A 20,616-nucleotide genomic window follows, 5' to 3' on the forward strand; every position below is an offset into this window, starting at 1 on the left:
GATTAATCATTAGAGACAATATGTGGATTCAAGTGGTTATTGGCAAATACATAGCTCCTTTCACCTTGGAAGAATGGATCCGCACTCCAATTAAGTAAGGGTGAATATATTAATAGTTTGGAGAGTGTTTCTCAACTCTTTCGACACCATCAGTAGTTGGGTTGTCTTGAGATTTAGGGATGGGTGTCGCATATAAGATGACATAGTTCCATGGGAAGGAAGTTGGGACAAATTCAAATTATTAGAATAGTTTTTACAATGCCTCAAGGAAAGAGGATCTTCCATACAATCACAAGTATCATACTCTGAAAGCTCCACCTTATGGCATCAGAGCTAGAGGTTAGCAAGAGCACTAGGTCTAGCTGGACAACATCAGTTAGAATGGTTAGAATATGTGATAACTTTGGACGAAATAAATGTAATATTAGTGCATATAGAGGATGAGTTAATATCTAACTTTTCCCCACATATCAATATACTCCAAAGATGAGAAATCTCCATATCAATATAGGGGGCTAGCCAACTCAGTAGTTATGCTGATGGAAAATCATATCACATTTGAAATGCATGATGAAGTCTAGGATATTTATGTGGTGTTTACTAATAGGGAAGGCACCAACATGGGAAATGATATGGAAATGATCAAAAATAGGACGTAAGTGGTGTTATTTATGAAAATTAGTAGGAGAATCGATCAGTCACCTATTCATTCAATTCCCCTTCTCCAAATTAGTTTGGGAAAGATGTAATTCCTCTCTTCGCCCAATAAGCAACTAGAGGGCCTGAGCATGGAAGAATGTTGAAAGACTTTGTATCAAAAACTGACCACAGAACATATAAAAGATTTGCCTCTGACTATCACATGGGTCATTTGGCTAGCCTGGAATAAGTTTGTTTTTCAAGACAAATAAATGTTGCTAGAGGAGATAGTCACTGAGATACTAGACTTTCTCTCACACATTCCTCAACTTTTAGTTAAGCCTCATTAATGTAAAATTAGAATGGAGAATGCTATCATATTTACTGCTTGGAGCCTCTTAGTAGGCCAAACCGATAAGTAGGGAGACTGGGGAGTTCCTTTTTCTCATAGGATAACATGTGTTTGATGCCAAAATGGGATTTCAAACTGGTACAAACAATCTAGCTGAGCTTCTAGCCCTCAAATCCCTATTAGTATTTTCCAAGGATAAGGGATGTGACCAGTTATAAGTTTATGGAGATTTGTTTCTTATTTTTTACTGTGTCAATGATCGCCATCAGTGTCAAAATCTTATTCTTATGTCAGTGCTACAAGATATTTAGAACATGAAAATATAATTTTCTTATTTTACTTGTGCTCATATACAAAGGGAAAGGAATCACATAGCAGACAACCTTTCTAAAAAAAGTCTTGACATGGATAAGGGCCTTGGCATATTACAAAGCACACAAGGCTTGATCATTTCAAGTTCTTTCATAGGCCATTTATGGATAAATCTAATAAACTAATTAAGTAATTGATTAACAAAAAAATAATGGGTCCAATCAATTGTAGTTGAAGCCCAGGAAAATGTAGTCATTTCTTTTGGTCAAAAGTAGTTATTTCTTTCTATCAGTTTGAATGATCGGTCTGATATTTAACTTGCTACATGATTTCATTATTCATCTTGTCCTAGCGATGGACCACACTTGCTGGTTCGAAACACTTCGACAAATGAATTTCGATGTGATTATCGCAGAAAACAATTCTCAAAAAACATGATATGGATCACAGAAGCCTTAATTCAATAACTTTATTTCCTTTTTTGTTTATTCACTAGTTTATCAGAGCTCGTGATAAATATACTATTATATTTCTTGACAGAGAGGAATATCACAATATTCTTGATCACTCATTTTGGGACTCTTTTCATTATTTTGTTTGGAAATGAGATAAAAATCTCAGTTTGATGTATAATCATTCTTATGCATGTGGAACATTTTAGAGACATAGTTGCAACACATCTTGGTATTTTTTGAGAGGATTTATACCAATTCTCAAGAATACGCTATTGAAGTGCATGCATAATGTAATTTTTATTTGAAGGAATAAAATTATGGATTTTTTTCATGAGAAAAATCATAATAATCACCTAAATAGACTCAAAATAAAGAGACAATGTATATCATCCATCATATTAGCATGAATAAATAAGGTACTCTAACATTATTACTAACAAAAGTTGAAGGCATTATGTTTATCCTTTAAGTTTGTGATAGATTATCTTGATTAGATGCAATAGTCGAATGCAAACAAGCCTTCATTATTTAAGTGATAAAATGGCATTAATGTGATCCAATCAATGTCATGCGTAGATAAGCTATGCTTTACCAATCTTTGAAAAATTTTAGATTCACTTAACAGTAATAACAATGCTTTACTAATCTTTTAAGATTTGTTTGATTCACTTAAGAGACATAATCTTGCTTGAAAATTTTGAATATCCAATAGGAGAGAGGGAATTGATATCATACTTTGACACCTTTTTCCTATATAGGTACTCCTTGTAAAGTAATCAAAGGGTGCATGAAAAGATGCATGCAAGTTTCCTTCAAATTGTTTAATAGTTTACATGATAATTATGGAGTTAAATGGGGAATTGTAACATCCTTATTTTGATCCTTTAATTTGTAATGTAGTTATATATATATATATATATAATTAAGGTTGAAAATCGGAAAATATGGATATGGTCTAAGTTAGTGAACTAGCAAAAGTAATAACAGTCACTTCTCTATATTCTCATTAGATACATATATATTTATACTAAATTCTTAATAGTTGCATTCGATCATGTTATGAAACCAACTCACAAACAGATAGAAAAGATAGATCAATGCCTAAGAAATAAGCCTCTTTGAGGGGGAAACCTCCTTTACATTACATAAATGAAAAATTCTTGCATGATACAAATGACAAGACCTCATTTCTATATATAGGAGTCTAAGGGGTCATAATATAATCAAGCCGTCATAACAATAATAACGTAAGGGCACAATAATAATAATATTGGGTTTGTATGGGGCACAATAATAACAATATGGGGACTACATGGGCACAACAATGTAATAAGGGGGTATTACTAATAACAATAAGGGGTTACACTCAAAGGATAGCAACCTAACATGCCCCTCTCCTTCAAAAGGTGTTGTCCTCAATGCTTCAGTAATTCTTGGTGCTTATCTATAAAATTCTTGTCCTCCCATGTGGAATATTCAGAAAGCAAGTTCTTCCACTTGATGAGATACTTTGAAGTTGATTGATTTTGTAGCTGTCGGGTTCTTGTTTCTTTGACTACTCCAGGTTGCAATATGATTTTTCCTTCCTCGTCAAGTTCTTGCAATATTGTTTGAACTAGGATCTTCTACAACTTTTGAATGAGTGGCCACACTTCTTCATCCTTCTTCCATTCTTTTGTTGCTTCATTTATCCAATCTAGTTGGATAATATAAATAGCACAAAACAATGCTTCAACATCCTCATCCTTTCTTGAGAGCACATCTGCCACAACACTTTTCTTCCCTTTTTTGTAGATGATTTCAAAGTCATAACCCAAAATTTTTGTGACCCATTTTTGTTGCTCTTCAGAGGATACTATTTGTTCTAAAAAGTATTTAAGACTATCATGATCCATTTTTACCTTGAAGTGTCTTCCCATTAGGTAGGGTCATCATTTCTTAAGTTCGTGTAGCATTGCCAACATATCCTTTTCATAAATAGCTTTGTGTAAATACCTTCCTTTGATTGGATGACTTTCTAAATTAACGAGTCTTTCATCTTGCATTAAAATAGCACCAATTCCATTTCCTGAAGCATCACATTCCACAATAATGGTTTTTCTGAAGTCCGGCGTAGCTAAGACCGGTGCTTGGCACATTTCCTCTTTAATATGTTTGAAGACCTTTGTTGCAAGTTTGTTAAGAATTATTGCAATAATTCTTAACAAACTTGCAATAATACTGTGTCAACCTGAGAAATCCTCACAGATGCTTTATGGATGTGGGGACTTTCCAATCCTTAATTGTTTTAATTTTTCTAGGGTCTACCTTAACACCTTCATGAGATACAATATGACCCAAATATTCCACCTCTTGTACTCCCAAGAAGCATTTGGAGCTTTTTGCATATAATTGTTTCTCCTCCAATAGTTTGAGCACCCTGTCAACATGTTGTACATGACCCTTCCAAGATTTGTTGTAGATTAGTATATCATCAAAAAATACTAACACAAATTTTCTAAGCAAGGGTTTGAAAATGGAATTCATCAAACCTTGAAATGTAGAAGGTGCATTGGTAAGGCCAAAAGGCATTACCAAAAATTCATAATGATACTCATGAGTTCTAAATGTTGTTTTTAGAACGTCTTTAGTCTTGATTTTGATTTGATGATATCCTGAATGAAGATCCAACTTGGTGAAGTAAATTGATCCACGTAATTCATCCAATAATTCATTAATGATAGGAATGGGAAATTTATCTTTAATAGTGAGTTTGTTGAGCTCCCTATAATCCAGACACATGCGCCATGATCCGTCCTTCTTGTGCACCAATACTACTGGAGTAGAGAAAGAACTTTGACTTGGTTGAACTATACCATCCTTTATCATTTCTGCAACCATACATTCAATTTCACCCTTTTGGGCATAAGGATATTTCTATGACCTGATGTTTGGAGGAACACTTCCTAGAATCAAATGAATAGCATGACCATGATCACGAATAGGTGGGAGGCCTTTAGGATACCAAATACCTTGGAATTATTATCCAAGACTTTTTGGAGATCTGGAGAAATAAATGATTTCGTTGTGGGAACCTCTAGCAAACATAATTGTACAATTGTGCCTCATTATTCCTTATTTAGAAGCTTTGTCATACCATTAGAGCTAATTATGTTTCCCAGTTTCCCTACAATACCCATTAATTCAACTTCCTTTCCTTCCACACAAAATTTCATGAAAAGTTCTTGAAAATTAAAATCTATTGTACCCAAGGATTGTATCCATTAGAATCCTATTACAACATCAGCACCACCCATTAGAATGGAAAGCATTGGGCTATTCAATACATATTCTCCCATGGATAGCTTGATATTATGCCACTTTCTAGAGCAATTTATGGTTCCTCGACTTGTAACCATCACTTGAAACTCTGGTGTTGGATATAGGAAGAAATTCAATTCCTTGGCTATCTTAAAATGAATAAAAGTATGGTTACTTCCCGAATCAATCAACACTATTACCTTTTTCTTCTTGATATGTCCTTCTATCTTGATAGTTTAAGGAGTGGTAATTCCAGCCAATGCATTACAAGATATGGTCAGATTCATTTCTTCTTTATCTAGGGTTTGTTCCTAGATTATATCCTCTTGTTCTGACATTTCTTGTTCCTTTTCTTCCTCCTCTTCACAATCTATGTAGAACAATTTCTTCTCAGCACACTTATTACCTTTAGTGTATTTTCTATCACAATTTTAACAAAGCCATTTTTCTCTTTTCTCTTCCAATTTTTGTGGTTTACAACCTTGTAGGTTGTTTCCTCATATCGATTTTTGGAACATGGTGTGTCTTCAATCCAACATTAAAGTTTATGAAATCATGATTAACATTTCTTTTATTCTCATCATGAGTTTCCTTTACTACCCTTTCACCATTAGTAACCATTTCTAGTAGCAACTTATTCAAATTTATCTTCAATTCTTCCATCTTAGAGTCCATGCCATTCATCTTAGCATCCATTCCATTCATCTTAGCTGCCATGCCATCCATATTAGCCTCCAATCCATTCATATTAACTTGTATGCCATTCATATTAGCTTCCACGCCATTAATCTTGGCTTCAATTACCTTTTGTGAGAGTGAAATTTGTTGTACTTGGTCTTGTAATTTTGATATATCATGCTGCATTTCTTCCTCTTCTTCACAAGACATGCTAGAGCTTTCAGGTTACTTACTAGGTGTTTCCATTTTCTTTCTTTGGGGCACTAATTAATGCTAATAATTATTCACTATTCCCTTTGAATTCCTTCAAACTAATTTTTCAAACCATTCTTATGCAAAATTTAAAAAAACTACACACCTTTTTTTTCACTATTTAAGAGCTCGATATTGAATCTATTGTATCTCTGTAACTACAGATCTTGAATATTGGAAACCACGTCTTGTATTAACCCTTTGAATCCTATTTCTAACCCTAAAAGTCTGATCAAGATTGGATTATCCAAGGAAGAGTTATTCCAAATATCCCACAGTGACCTAATTATCGACTATTTCAGTAGAGCGAACTTGTACGAAGGTCTACGTGTCACAGTTTCAACCTTAGTACCTGAAACTGATATAAAAAAGACTACATGCCATCCTCTTTCTAAAAATTCTTACGAAATTTCAATTTGATGCTCAGAATAGAAGTTATGACGATCTTCCCTAGGTCACCTATTTGGAATGTAATTTGGGAGTCTACAAAAAACCTAGCTTCCTCATATCATAACTCTGAACATATAGGTAGACAAGATTTGAAATTTGGACCCGAAGTTCAGAATGCTTTCAGATCAAATCGGTTTTGGTTTTAGCTCCTGACATGTTGCAGAAAATAGTTATAGAGAAAATGCCACTATGGCCTGTTTGGAGCAATGAAACGCTTGAATCCAAAGATCTGATAGCAAATGTTATGAAACCAGCTCACAAACTGATAGAAAGGATAGATCAACACCTTATAAATAAGCCTCATTGAGGGGAAACCTCCTTTACATTACAAATATGAACAATTCTTGCATGATGCAAGTGACAAGACCTCCTTTCTATAGATAAGAGTCTAAGGGGTCATAATATAATCAGAGCCAACATAACAATAATAATGTAAGGACACAATAATAACAATAGTGGGCTTCTATGGGGCAAAATAATAACAATATGGGGACTAGATGGGCACAAAAATATAATAAGGGGGTTGTACTAATAACAATAAGGGGTTACACTGGTAGTATAGGGACCTAATAGATGAACCATTCACTTTACTTGCATCTTGATCATACTAAAATATCTAGTTGACTATGTAAAGTCGTCAACTAACCCACCCCTCCAATAGGTTTTGATCCCTTAGGTATGAAATGTGAGAGGGACATAAGGGAAATTAGAAGGGACAAAAATAAAAATGTAATATTTTATTATAGCCATTGTATCTTTCTTTAACTTATGTACATGTATAAATCAAACTTGGGATGTGACAAAAGGTAGTTGGGAAGTTGACTTCCTCAATTGCAAAGTGAATAGAGGGGAACATGAAATTTCAACTTTTGATTTAATGGATAGAAAGATTCATTATGTAGCAATAAAACTGCAACATGGAGGGAATGACCTACTATTAATCCTTTCAATATAAAATATTCATATTGGTTGTAAATTCATGCTAGAAATGAGGTTTTTTATTCCTATCTATAACTCCCAATAAGGAGATATTTTGGCCAATTTATGTTGAAGTATGTGCAAGATATGAGAGATAAAAAGGCACTATATTACAAGGAATACGAACAAAATATTTGATTTATGCATGCAAAGGAGGAATGAAAATTGGTGATTTTGGTTGGGTGTGTGAACACATTGTGACAATTAGGGTATTGGGTTCTATGAGGAATTATAGCTAGCCATAAGATCACATTTTTCCTTGTGGTTTCATATGCCTAAATTAGGTTTGGTCTTTTGTAGATATATCTAGTGCAATAGAGCCTACAGTTGGGATGATCATCCCTCACACGTATCCAATTGGTGAATATTTTCTAATAAAGATATATCTTATGGTTAATGGTATTGTGGTAATATATTTCTATGTAGTTTATTGTTAGAAATGTTTTGAATGATAATTTAATAATGTTTTGTTAAATATATGTGTGATTGTATTAGTTTTACATGAGCTTTCTTCTAATTTAGGATGCATATATTGATTTAGTCATAAGAGAGGGAATGGTATTAATAGAGGTATGATACCCAATTATTTTTTTATGGAAATTAGAGAAATTTTTTATTGAGTAAGATAAATATTGGTAATATATTTATGGTTGTAGGGATAGGGTTGTATAGTCCATAGAGTAGAGTATGAATTAGAAATTTATATAGTTTACTAAGGGAAAATTGTGGGAAATAGTTCAAAATTAGTAATAGGGATAAGTTTAGATAAAAATCCCAAATCAAATGGTTTTTAGACATGAAAGCAACATGAATTATAGTAAATCCATTACTTTAAGTAAATTTAAATGATTAAGTAGTATGGTGTTAGCCTCTATGAGAAGATCAAGTAAATTAGATGGAAAGTTCAAGAAAATTGAATGAAATTCGGTGAAACCTCAAACTTTTCATTGAAATTCATGTAAATTATCTCGAAGTGATGTGTTTTAGCTACTACAACAACCCAAAATTTTCAAGTTATTATAAAATTTGGGCTCCCACTACTTTTAAAATTCAAGAGATAAATCTCCTTGTTTTCCCTAAGTTAACTAAGAGACAAATGTTTGCACTTGCTAATTTTGCAAAATAAGGTTAGCACATATTTCTATTGTTTTGCACTTCAGGAACATCCATGGTGCAATGTAACACCTTAACTTAGTTCAACTCATCGTAAATACAACCCTTCTATTATTATTCCTTACCAAAATGAAACATTACTCCTCAGCATGACACACTATAGAACTTCCATTTAGTGCATCACCTTAAGTCTTGTCACAAGGATTCTAGGATGACTACATTTAATGTGCATGGAGACCTTCACACATTTGATAATATTATACATATAGGATGTGACCCGTATCCTTTTTACCCTACTATCTTGTCACCAAATCCTCTACCTTGTCTACACAGGAAAATACTATAGAGAACACTCTATTGTTGAAGATCCCATTGTCACCAGGAGGTAGGTTGTGTTAAGTGCCAAGTATGTTATCACATTCCAATTTTTTTTTTCTTGAGTACTTGGCACTTAACACAACCTATATATAGTTAAATATAGGTTGTGTTAAGTGCCAAGTATGTTAGCACACTTGGCACTTAAGATCCCATTGTCACCAGGAGGTAGTTTGTGTTAAGTGCCAAGTGTGCTTTATATATAGTTAAATGTTGCTTGTTTTTCATATTAGACCTAGTTTTCTCTCACCATTTGAGTTTACAATGCTCAATGCAACTGTAACACCCTCCTCCCATATCTACCCATGTAACCAGCCAACCGGGGTAAACATGTGACAAGAAGTTACTAAGATATGATTTGAAACCCTATGTGTTAGTTAAGGAAGTGGAACTGGTGAAAAAAAACCATATAAACCTTCCACATCAACAAAAAAACTCGTAGTAGCCATCCCAACCATTTAAGTAACCATCCCATGGGTTCCACTAAGTTTTAAGACCATTAAACCTTGAGACAATCACTTGATATGGTTAATAATGTGTCTAGGAGGTTCCAAATGCTCCCACGACATGTGTATTCATGCGTCTAGGCAATTTTCTGGCTAGTGTCATGCCTACATCTTCGGGTTTTGAGCCACTTTTTCAAGCCAAGAGACCAGATCACTACCCAAGAATAAATGTCACTTTCCAAACTAAAAGATAATAACATAACAATGATACAAATGAAATTACTTTAACAAGAACTTGACTAGACCCCTACTAGCCATGACAAATATTTCTTCAAACATGTCAAAAATATGTAACCTATAGGATTAAACAATAGATCTAAGCATATGAGTCTCATAGTAATCTGAGAATAACTAAGAAGAATTTATGTCTCAAAAAAATACCTATATTTTCATCTATTAGGCCATAGATATATTATTCATTCATTTACAAGTAAAAACACGATGAGAGCCATACATAACCATTGTCATAATACATGTCCGTAACCAGCATAGTAATAATACAGATACCAAGGAAAAATTATCCATATCATCCACATATAAATGAGTAATACTCATGAAATAAAAAGGAGAAATAACCTCATATTAATAATGTAAAGGCCACCTAGTTGTGGGAGTTCCATGAACCACCTGGCCGTAGACATGGATGAGCCAATTCTCTATTCCTTTAGCCACACCCATGCTATATTCCAAGCATGAATGTGGGATCTCATAAAACACATCAATCAAAACCATCCAAGCCTTCTAGGGGCCAGACCACCTCTACCCATTAAAAAGTGATTCCACCTCATGATCAGACATCACTAAACCATCATCAATTTGGTCTCTACCCAAGCCTTCTAGGGATCCAGAGCATTTGTTCCAACCAAGGCTTCTAGGACTAATGATTAAACCCATATTTTTCATCGGGCTTCCATAGCATTTGTCGAACTAGGGCTTCCAACACTAGTAACTCAACCCACCAAGGGCATCCATAGAATTTGTCCAAGCAAGGCTTCTAGAAACTAGTAACTCAACCCAAGCTAAAGGAAACATGAGAAGCAACCAGAAAAACAAAGAAATAAACCCACAACACCATGGATATCCAAGAACTAGAAAGGCTACATAAATCAACTATCAGTCAAGGAAATCATCCATACCAATGAGAGATCATGACTAATAAACCACATGCATATGCCATGCATACCAAAACTAGTGAGGCAAACACACATGAAGCTCGGTACTGCAATTAAAATCCATTGTAGTTGATGATCCCAATGTCCCATTTCTCTTTCCTTCTCTTCCCTTGCCTTATTTCTCCAAAACTCCAAGTATTCCCCACTCATCCAAGAGTGCTCAAAGAAAACTCTAATTGTCCAAGAGTAAAACATATAGAATAGAGAGAGAGATCCAAAACTACACTGTGAATTGATCCTCAAAATCCTTTTTATTAATTAGGCCTATATTGTCTTCATTTTCCATTATTTTCCTTCATTTTCCTCCTCACATGCAACTTGTAACCTTTCACCTCACTTTTCTCCTAATTTCCATTATTTTCATAAATAAGTGTGCAAAAATTTTTATTTTTCCTTTCCAAATCCTTTTCCATTTCCTTTTTCCAATTTCCTTAGCCATTAATCAACGACAAATGATCCCCATAACTAAGATTTTTCCCAACATTCATCTTGGAATATGTGTCTCATCAACTGTGGTTATTATTTTTCCTTTATTAACTTTTTTTACATGGAATTTTCACCAGGGTTGTTACAGAACCCTCCCCCTTGGGGAAACACCATCCTCGATGTTCAACAACACCTACAAACAACAATGTTTCTCTAAGAAAAAAATAGTGCCCATGGAGCTGTATAACTTAGCTTGTTGCAGTGTTTAGAATGATCATCCTACTAAGAAGAAAACCAATATGACAACATAACACATATAAAATCATAATTACATGCGACCCATACTACTTATTGGAGCTTTATAACATAGATAATTATTCTATTTACATCCATATACATATGTACATATACTAAACATCACCAATGAATGTAACAACCCATATACCAAAAAATTCACTCAACAAGTGAATAAGGAAGGATACATATCCCACATCTGATCTGCTATCTCCCATGTAGCTTCATGATGTGCAAAATGCTTCCATTGCACTTTAATCTACTTGATTGCACAGTTCTGGAGCATGAGCATATTTCTGTACAAAATGAAATTTGGTTATGGCTGGAATTCTCCTTCTGGCTCTACCTACAATATAGAATAGTCAATCACATGATCAAGATCTTTAACATACATATTAAGCAATGACACATCGAAAACATTATGGAATTTCACTTTCAAAGGTAGTGCATGTCATTAGACTATTGAGCCAATTGTCTCAATAATCCTGAAAGGTCCACAAAATGGGGGTGCCAACTTGGAACATGATCTGATATGCAAGGAGTTCTTCTTCACTTTGATGCACAAGAACACATGTTCCCTAACCTAGAACTCCATGAACAACCTATTTTTATGCATAGATCTTTTTTCTATCCTGTGCTGATTTCAAATTCTTCTTGATTACCTACATTTCATGTTCCATTTCCACCAACAGGTTTGGTCGAATCAACATCCTGTTAAGTAGATCACTCCAACTGATGGGAGTATTACAACTCCACCCATTCAATGCCTCGAATGAAATCATCTTCAAATATTCCTGATACACATTATTGTAAGAGAACTCTACTAGTGGAAGATACTCTTCCCGCTTTCATTGTTGACACGTCACATGCATCCTCAACATGTCCCCCAATATGCTATTGACCCTCTCAGTTTGTCCATATATATGTAGATGATAAGTTGTATTGAAGGCCAACTCTGTTCCCAAATGTGCAAACAACTCCTTCAAAAACTTGGAACTAAACTTCGCATTCCTGTATGACATAATCTTCTTTGAAAATCCATGCAATATGACCACATCCCTAATGAAGACCTGTGTTACGTCACGCACTGAGAATGTAGACTTCACTGGAATTAAATGTGCTAATTTTTTCAACCTTTCCACCACTACCATGATGGAATCATGTTGTCTCACTCTCCTCACAAACCTATGATAATTTCCATGGAAATGACCTCCCATTTCCACTCTAGAATCAGAATTGATTGTAGCAGTTCACCTGGATGCTTACACTCTAGCACCACCTTCGAACAATCCAAGCACCTAGCCACAAACTCTGCTACATCTCTCTTCAAATTCAACCAATAATAGAATTTATTCATTGTACAGGTACCTGTACCTGCACTCTGCTACGACCTGTGCACAACTTCCATATACCTGCCATCTTGTTGACCTGCTTGCAAGATCCCATCTTATAAATTTGTCTCATAGGAGCTCAAAGTTGCTATGTGATTTACCTGTATCCGCCTGCTAAGAGCATCTACCACCATGTTCTATTTACCTTTGATATACCTGATCTAAAAATCAATCTCATTGATAGTTGCTCTTAAGCAGTGAGCCTGCATGCCATTCAGATTTAGTTGGTCAAATAGATACCACAAACCACTGTGATCACTCATTAATACATACCTCCTACCTTGAAGATAATGCCTCCACATCTTCAATGAATGTATGATTGATGCCAACTCAAGATCATGTATTGGGTAGTTCTTCTCACTCTCATTCAATTTCGGTGGCTCTTAGCATACCACTTGTCCATCTTGCATAAGGACTCCACTAAGTCCTCTCTTGCAAGCATATGTACATACCACAAACTCTTTGTACGGGTCTCCAATATTTAACATTGGTGCATCTGTCAAAAACTGCTTGAGCTGCTCAAAGTTTTCTGCACACTCCTCAGTCCATTCGAACTTCTCACCTTTCCTGTCTAATGATGTGATAGGATACAAAATATATGATAAGTTCCTGATGAACTTCCTGTAATCACCTGCTAACTCCATGAAATATCTCACCTCATCCAAATTCCTGGGAGCTTCCCACTCTATTATAGATCTTACATTTTCTAGGTCCACTGCCATGCCATCCTTGGAAACCACATCTCCCAAGTAGTGTACCTCAGTCTGCAAGAAACTACACTTGTTCAGCTTAGCGTACACCTGATGCTTTCTCAACAATCTCAACATTGTTGCTAGATTCTTAGCATGCTCTTCTTCATTTTTAGAATATACAAATATATCATCAATGAACACAATAACAAACTTGTCCAAATACGGATGCAACACAATATTCATCAAGAAAATAAAGGTAGTTTTAGCATTAGTTAAATGAAATGGAACTACAACAAACTCATAATGTCGATACTTGGTCCAGAAAGTTGTCTTGTAGATGTCCTCTTCTTTAATGCGTACCTGATGATATGCAGATCTTAGATCAAACTTCAAGAACGTTGCTTCTCCCCTAAAATGATCAAACAAGTCATCAATCCTCAATAACATATACATGTTCTAGATGGTGACTTTGTTTAACTATGTGTAATAAATGTACAACCTCAGAGTACCATCCTTCTTCTTCACAAACAATACTGGTGCACCCCATGGTGATACAGATGGCCTAATGTATCCCTTTTCAAGAATTTCCTTCAACTACATCTTCAACTTTACCAACTTAGGTGTACTCATCGTGTAAGGTTCCTTTGATGCTAGAGATTCCCCTAGAACCCACTCAATAGAAAAGTATACTTCATAGTTAGGTGGAAACCCTAAAATATAAGCAGGAAATACACCCTGAAACTACTATAGAAATGGGTACCCACTCAAAACATCTACATTATCAACTTCCTTACCTTTGCCACTAGAAATGTGCACTATAAATAACACACACCCTTTCCTATGAGTGCACTTGGCCTGCATAGCTATCACTATTCTAACTGATGTTGCTTTCTTCTTACCTCGCAAAACTCTTTATTCCCCGTTCTCATCCAAACACTCAATGGCTTTGTCATAACAATCCACCTTGGTTCTATGAGGGTACAACGAATCCATGCCCATCAACATATTATATCATCCCAATGGTAATACATTTAAATTTGCTGAGGTGGCCATATCATTCAAATCAAATGTAGAAGCTCTTACCCAATGATGAACTCGCTTCATTGTACCTGTAGCCAAATACACTAACTACACTTCTTTATTGAAACCACGCTTATCCACCGGGTCAGTAATAACATAACTACAATTAAATCTAGGGTCAATTAAAATAGAAACAAATTGGTCATAAAGCTTAATGTCCATCTCAATGATAGATTCCTAATGGTCTGCCTATTTGTTATCCAGTGTTGCATACATCCTAGGAATACTCTGCCCAACATATCGCACTGTTTGTGCCTCCTCAACATTGTAGGTCTATGGTCTACCACCTTGATGTTGTGGAAAATCTCTCCTGCGATGATCTTTGCCACAAACCCAATGCTCTATAAGCTTCAAGCATATATGCTTGTTCTTATCCTCGGATTGAAGTCCCTATCCTTTGTCAGATGCTTTAAAATTCTTAAACTACATTACATCCTATTTATTACCTGTACCCTGAGGTCTTTCTCACTTATTGTCCCATTTTCCTTTATTCCTATCATTACCCTTCCAATCATGCTTAGCCTCATATCTACGCTTCAATTTCTCATAGTAATTCTTTAGCTTTCGGATGTCCTTATCCAATGATCTAGGCTCATCGAACTCAATAATGTCTTTCAAAGAAATTGGTAATCCACTATTGAGTCTATGAATCTTGGCCTTCTCCTCATTGAGGTAAGGAACATACCTCATTAGCTCCAAGAATCTACTAATGTACTCCTCATCTCTCATCAATCCCATCTTTAGCCATAGAATTATTTTTTCCTGTATTGAAAGTATCTCTCCGTTAGGTACTTCTTATTGAATAGTCTCTCAAGCTCATTCTAATTCAAGTCCTCCTCATGAATACCACTGAAATTATTCACATCTTCCCACAAAATATTTTCTTTACCTTTTAGACTGCATGTATCTATTATGTCTTTCATGTTCTCTGAATAATCATGCAACCTGAATAACTTCGTCATGCCAATCAACCATGCCTCCAGATCCTGTGATTCCTTCATCTCTCCACCAAATGTAGCTTTCTTTTCTTTCTTAAATGGGTCTGGAAAACAGCCCCTATCACTCCTCCTGTAAGGGTGATAATGATGTCGATCTTAATGCCTGTTAGAACCAGAACGAGAGTAGTACCCATGTCCATCACCTCTCCTATCTGGAGTATCAAATAACCTACCATTTCTAATTGTGTCATCTCTATCCGACCTATAACCAGCATGATACCTAATTCCATATGCCCCATTATTTTTTTCCTCCAACTCATCGCTGAGCTGAAGTGGTCTCTATTGGTGTAATTCTGAAAAATTATGAAGTATCATTGCATTTAATTCTCCTTGTTTCTCCTCTGACTGTATTATTCTGTCATTGTCTACCTTACAAATCCTTATTTATGCCTTTAATCTTCTTAGTGTGTTTGCCAAATCAGAAGAGTGCCCAACACCATATTTCTCATCTGATCCATAGGGAGAGGTTTGGGAACTATAGTATACCATCTTCCTAGTCATCTTTGATATTCTTCCTGCAAGGTGTATCATGTCAACTAAACAAAATCACAATAAACCAACATACCTTAGCATAATTCGGGGGGATACCTCATCTGCAGGATCCACAAATCAGAGTAATACATATATAACATAATCATGACAACATATGGTAATATAATGCATAAGAATATAACCTTCATTCTATCCAGAGTCCACTCATCAATGTATGACCACATCAACTACACAGACAATGACCACATGGATGAAAACAACCACCACATCATTGTATACTTGACCACATGTGAGTACTAACAAGCATAAGAAATACATAATCAACCATAAACTCATGTTGACACAATACACAACAACACCATCAACTTACCAAGGCTACCTCACTGCAACCATAACCCATACCATAAAAATGCAACAAGCACATGGTCTTACAACATAAAAAACACATATGCAACTGACATGAATGCATGACCAACACACAACCCATCCAGTCCTAGAGGTGAACCATGCTCTGATAGAAATCTATACACCCTCCTCCCACATCTACCCACGTAACTGGCCAACCAGGGTAAACATGTGACAAGAAGTTGTTATGATATGATTTGACCCCCTATGTGTTAGTTAAGGAAGTGAAACACACAGAAACACACCATACATACCTTCCAAATTGACAGCAGAACTCCCAGGAGCCATCCCACTCATTCAAATAAGCAGCCCCTGGGTTCCACTAGGTTTTTATACCATTAAGCCCCTAGATTCTCCCTTGATGTGGTCAAGCATGTGTTTGGGAGGCTCGAGACGCTCCCACAACATGAGTATGCATGCGTTTGTGAAATTTTTTGCCTAGTGTCATGCCTATGTCTACAAGACTTTAGCCACTTTTTGAGGCCCAAAGCCCAGGTCACTTCCCAGAACTAAATGACACTTTCATAACTGAAAGATAACAACACAACAATGATACAAATTCATTTACTTGAACAAGAACTTAACTAGACCCATACTAGCCATGACAAGCATTTCATCAAACATGCCACAAATATGTAATCTATGGGTTTAAACAACATATTTGAACATAGGGATCTCATACTCATCTGAGAATCGTTAAGAAGCATTGATGCCTTAATACAATAGTTACATTTTCATTCATTAGGCCATAAATATATTGTTCGTTCATTCACTAGTAAAAACATGATGAGAAGCATATGTAACCACTGTCATAATACTTGTTCATAACCAAAATAATAATAATAGAAATACCAAGGAAACATCATCCATATCATCCACATATAAATAAATATAATAATCATAATATAACAAAGATAAATAACCTCATATTAATAATGAAAAGGCAACAAGTTGTGTGACTTCCATGAACCACCCGACCATAGACATGGCTGAGCCCATTCTCTCTTCATCCACTCACCCTCGTGTGATATTCCAAGCATGAATGTGGGATCTCATAAAACACATCAATCAAAACCATCAAGGGCTTCTAGAGGCTAAACCAACTCAACCAATCAAACAATGATTTCAATCAAGGTCAGAGAAGGCTTCTAGATTGATCTCTACCGAAGTTGTCGAGGGCTCCAGAGTGTTTCTTCCTACCAAGGTTTCCAGAACTATTAACTCAACCCATAGCTATCATCAGGCTTCCAAATAATTTTTCCAACCAGGGATTCCAGGAATACTAACTCAACTCACCAAGGGCTTCCATAGCGTTTTTCGAACCAAGGCTTCTAGGACTAGTAACTAAATCCAAGCTGTTAAAAGGCTTCCAGAGTGTTTGTCCAACTAGGGCTTCCAAGAACTAGTAACTCAACCCAAGCTAAAGGAAACATCAGAACCAACAAAAAAAATAAATAAATAAAAGCACAACACCATGACTATCTAAGAAATGGCAAGGCTAGGCAAATCCATTGTCAATGCAGGAAATCCTCCATGCCAGTGACATATCATGACCAACAAACCACATCAATATGTGATGTATGCCACAACTAGTGAGGAAAACACAAATGCAACTCGATACCTACAAGAAAAATCCATTGTAGCTGTTGATCCTAATGTCCTCTTGTGCTTTCCTTCTCTTCCCTTTTCTTCTTGCTCCAAAACTCCAAGTATGCCACACTCCTCCAAGATTGATCCAAGAAATGAGAAATAGAGAATAGAGAGAGAGCTCCAAAAATGAACTAAAAAATGTCTCTGAGCTCATCCTCATACTGACTTTTCTCAATGAGGCCTCTATTTTCTTCATTTTCCATTGTTTTCCTTCATTTTCCTCCTCACATGCAACCTGTGACCTTTCACCTCCATTTTCTCCTAATTTCCATGATTTTCATAAATAAATGTGCCAAAAATGCCATTTTTCCTCTCCAAATCATTTTCCACTTCCTTTGCTAATTTCCTTAGCCATTAATCAAACACAAGTTATCACCATCACTATGCTTTTACCCAACATTCAACTTGGAATAAGTGTCCCATCAACCATGGTTATTATTTTACCTTTATTAACTTTTATTACATGGAATTTTCACATGGGCAATTACAGCAACCATTTTTCATTCCTTCTCCCAGCCTCGTAGCATAGCTTGATGCATTTCTTCACACAATGAAACCCCTTCTACTAACCTCTTCCTCATAATATTTTACATGCTAGAGAGAAAATTCTTAGTAGACAAGTTCCCTTTTCCTACGCAATAGTGATCCCAAAACTAATTTTTTGTATAATTTCTCCCACTATTTCTCCTCCGTTCATGCCGGAACATGTACTCCCTTCCGTGTTTGTGCAATGGAGCTTAACTAAAATAATTTTCTTCCCCTTCCTCTGTACCACAACTTCCCCTCTCTCTCCATGTAACAATGTTATATCAAAGCTCAAACATATCAGTATAAGGACAAGACCTTCTAGCAGAGGTTTTTGTTGAAGCCCCTACAAAAAATAGCCCAGAAATCCATTTGTAGTGGAGGTCAGTAGCATAGGCAGGTGAATGGATGTTTCAAAAAATGTCTTTTGGAAAGTGCATCTAAAATCTACAAACGCACTAGTTCTTTACTATTTATACAAGCATCGGTGTTGCATATAACATGGTGCACCATCAAAAATTCATTTTTGTAAAATAAAAATAAAAACGCGATGCACTAAATACCATAACACACTAGTGCTTGAATAGTCTATAGCAGCGGTGCCCTTAACATAGTAAAACATCCCGATGCATAACAGTAAGGAGCACCACTATAGTTTTAAAATTCAGAGAAATGTGGTGCTATTTTCCAACAAATCATTGGTGTATTAACAATTAACAAAATACCCTTGGGCATCTTCTAAAGAGAACTTTTAGGTAGTTTTTAATTTCTAAAAGGGTAGTGGTGCTATAGTAAAAACACGAGATCTGTGTGGTACCTATAGAGGACTACCTTGCGACATCTCGAGAAAAAGCACTGCAATATTTTTCAACTAAAAAAAATGTTGTGGTTTTGGATATATCACGTGTTGATGCACTTGGAGAAATGAACTGAACAAGGGTTAAATAAAAAAAACCCTTGCGACCATCCTTTTCATTTTTACAATCTACAACGCGGTGGAGCTCTAAAGCACCAGTGCCACTCTTATCACTTGCAAGTTCCCTAACATCGGTGCTTCTCTTGCTCACCATCCTTCCATACCATGGTCACTTATTGAGTTTTATTTTTTTTCATACTATCCTGGAATTTATTTTTCTCCATAACATGTCCACAACATCTCCCTAATGACCAAATGTCAAAATTATGTCTATGTTTCTTTGTAATTTATATTTTTAGTGGATTAGAATTGTAAATTAGGGTAAATTTTCAACTGTTTAAAAAGTAAATTCCACCACACGGTGCCTTCAATACGTTTCGTTCATACCAATAGCGGTGTGCCTTGTAAACTTACAGGGTGCACCATAATTCTATGTGTTAACGTAACACACCATCATTTTTGTGGTGCATTGTGTGATTAAAAATGCATCAGGAATGTGTAACAAATTCTACATATATGCATCACACCAAATGCATTTATATTTATGAAATGCAACACAAACTTAATATTGAAAATTATAACCATAGCTCAGTGCATTCAATAACCTGAACGTTTCGTACCAATGTGAAATGGTTATCTGTGCGCACCAGTGCAAAATATTTTTGCATTCCTATCAAAAGTTAAAATTTTGAATCAACAACAGTGTGTCATTCTTATGTTTGCACCACTAGCGGCGTGGTTATATTTAAAAGATAATTGACATTGGTGCGTGACTGTGTTTTGAGCACATCGGTGATTTTTCTTTAAATTGAAAGTTATGTTTCCATATTTATAACTTCACGTTTCATTTAATGATAAATAATATATTTTATGAATGAGGCTGATGTACTTTATATGTAAATCGTGTAGCAAAGACATCAACAGATGGAGCACCAGCAGGAGCAGGAGCAACAGACAAACCCATACAATATTGACCAAACATGGCAGGCGATAGAGAGGGAGAGGTATTTATATCCTCGCACTATTACTAGAGAAACACAAGCGTCCTTGAGGAATGTAGGCCTCCTCAAGTACTATGAAGAGGCTACATCCCCTAAGGCGCACTTTGTATTATTGGTGAACTTGATCCTTCGATGGAGTCTCTAGGATTAGGATTTCTTTGTTT

Source organism: Pinus tabuliformis, chromosome 7 (assembly GCF_031772625.1).
Source record: "Pinus tabuliformis cultivar Carrire ecotype Pingquan chromosome 7, CPIR1, whole genome shotgun sequence".
In the NCBI taxonomy this organism is placed as follows: domain Eukaryota; kingdom Viridiplantae; phylum Streptophyta; class Pinopsida; order Pinales; family Pinaceae; genus Pinus; species Pinus tabuliformis.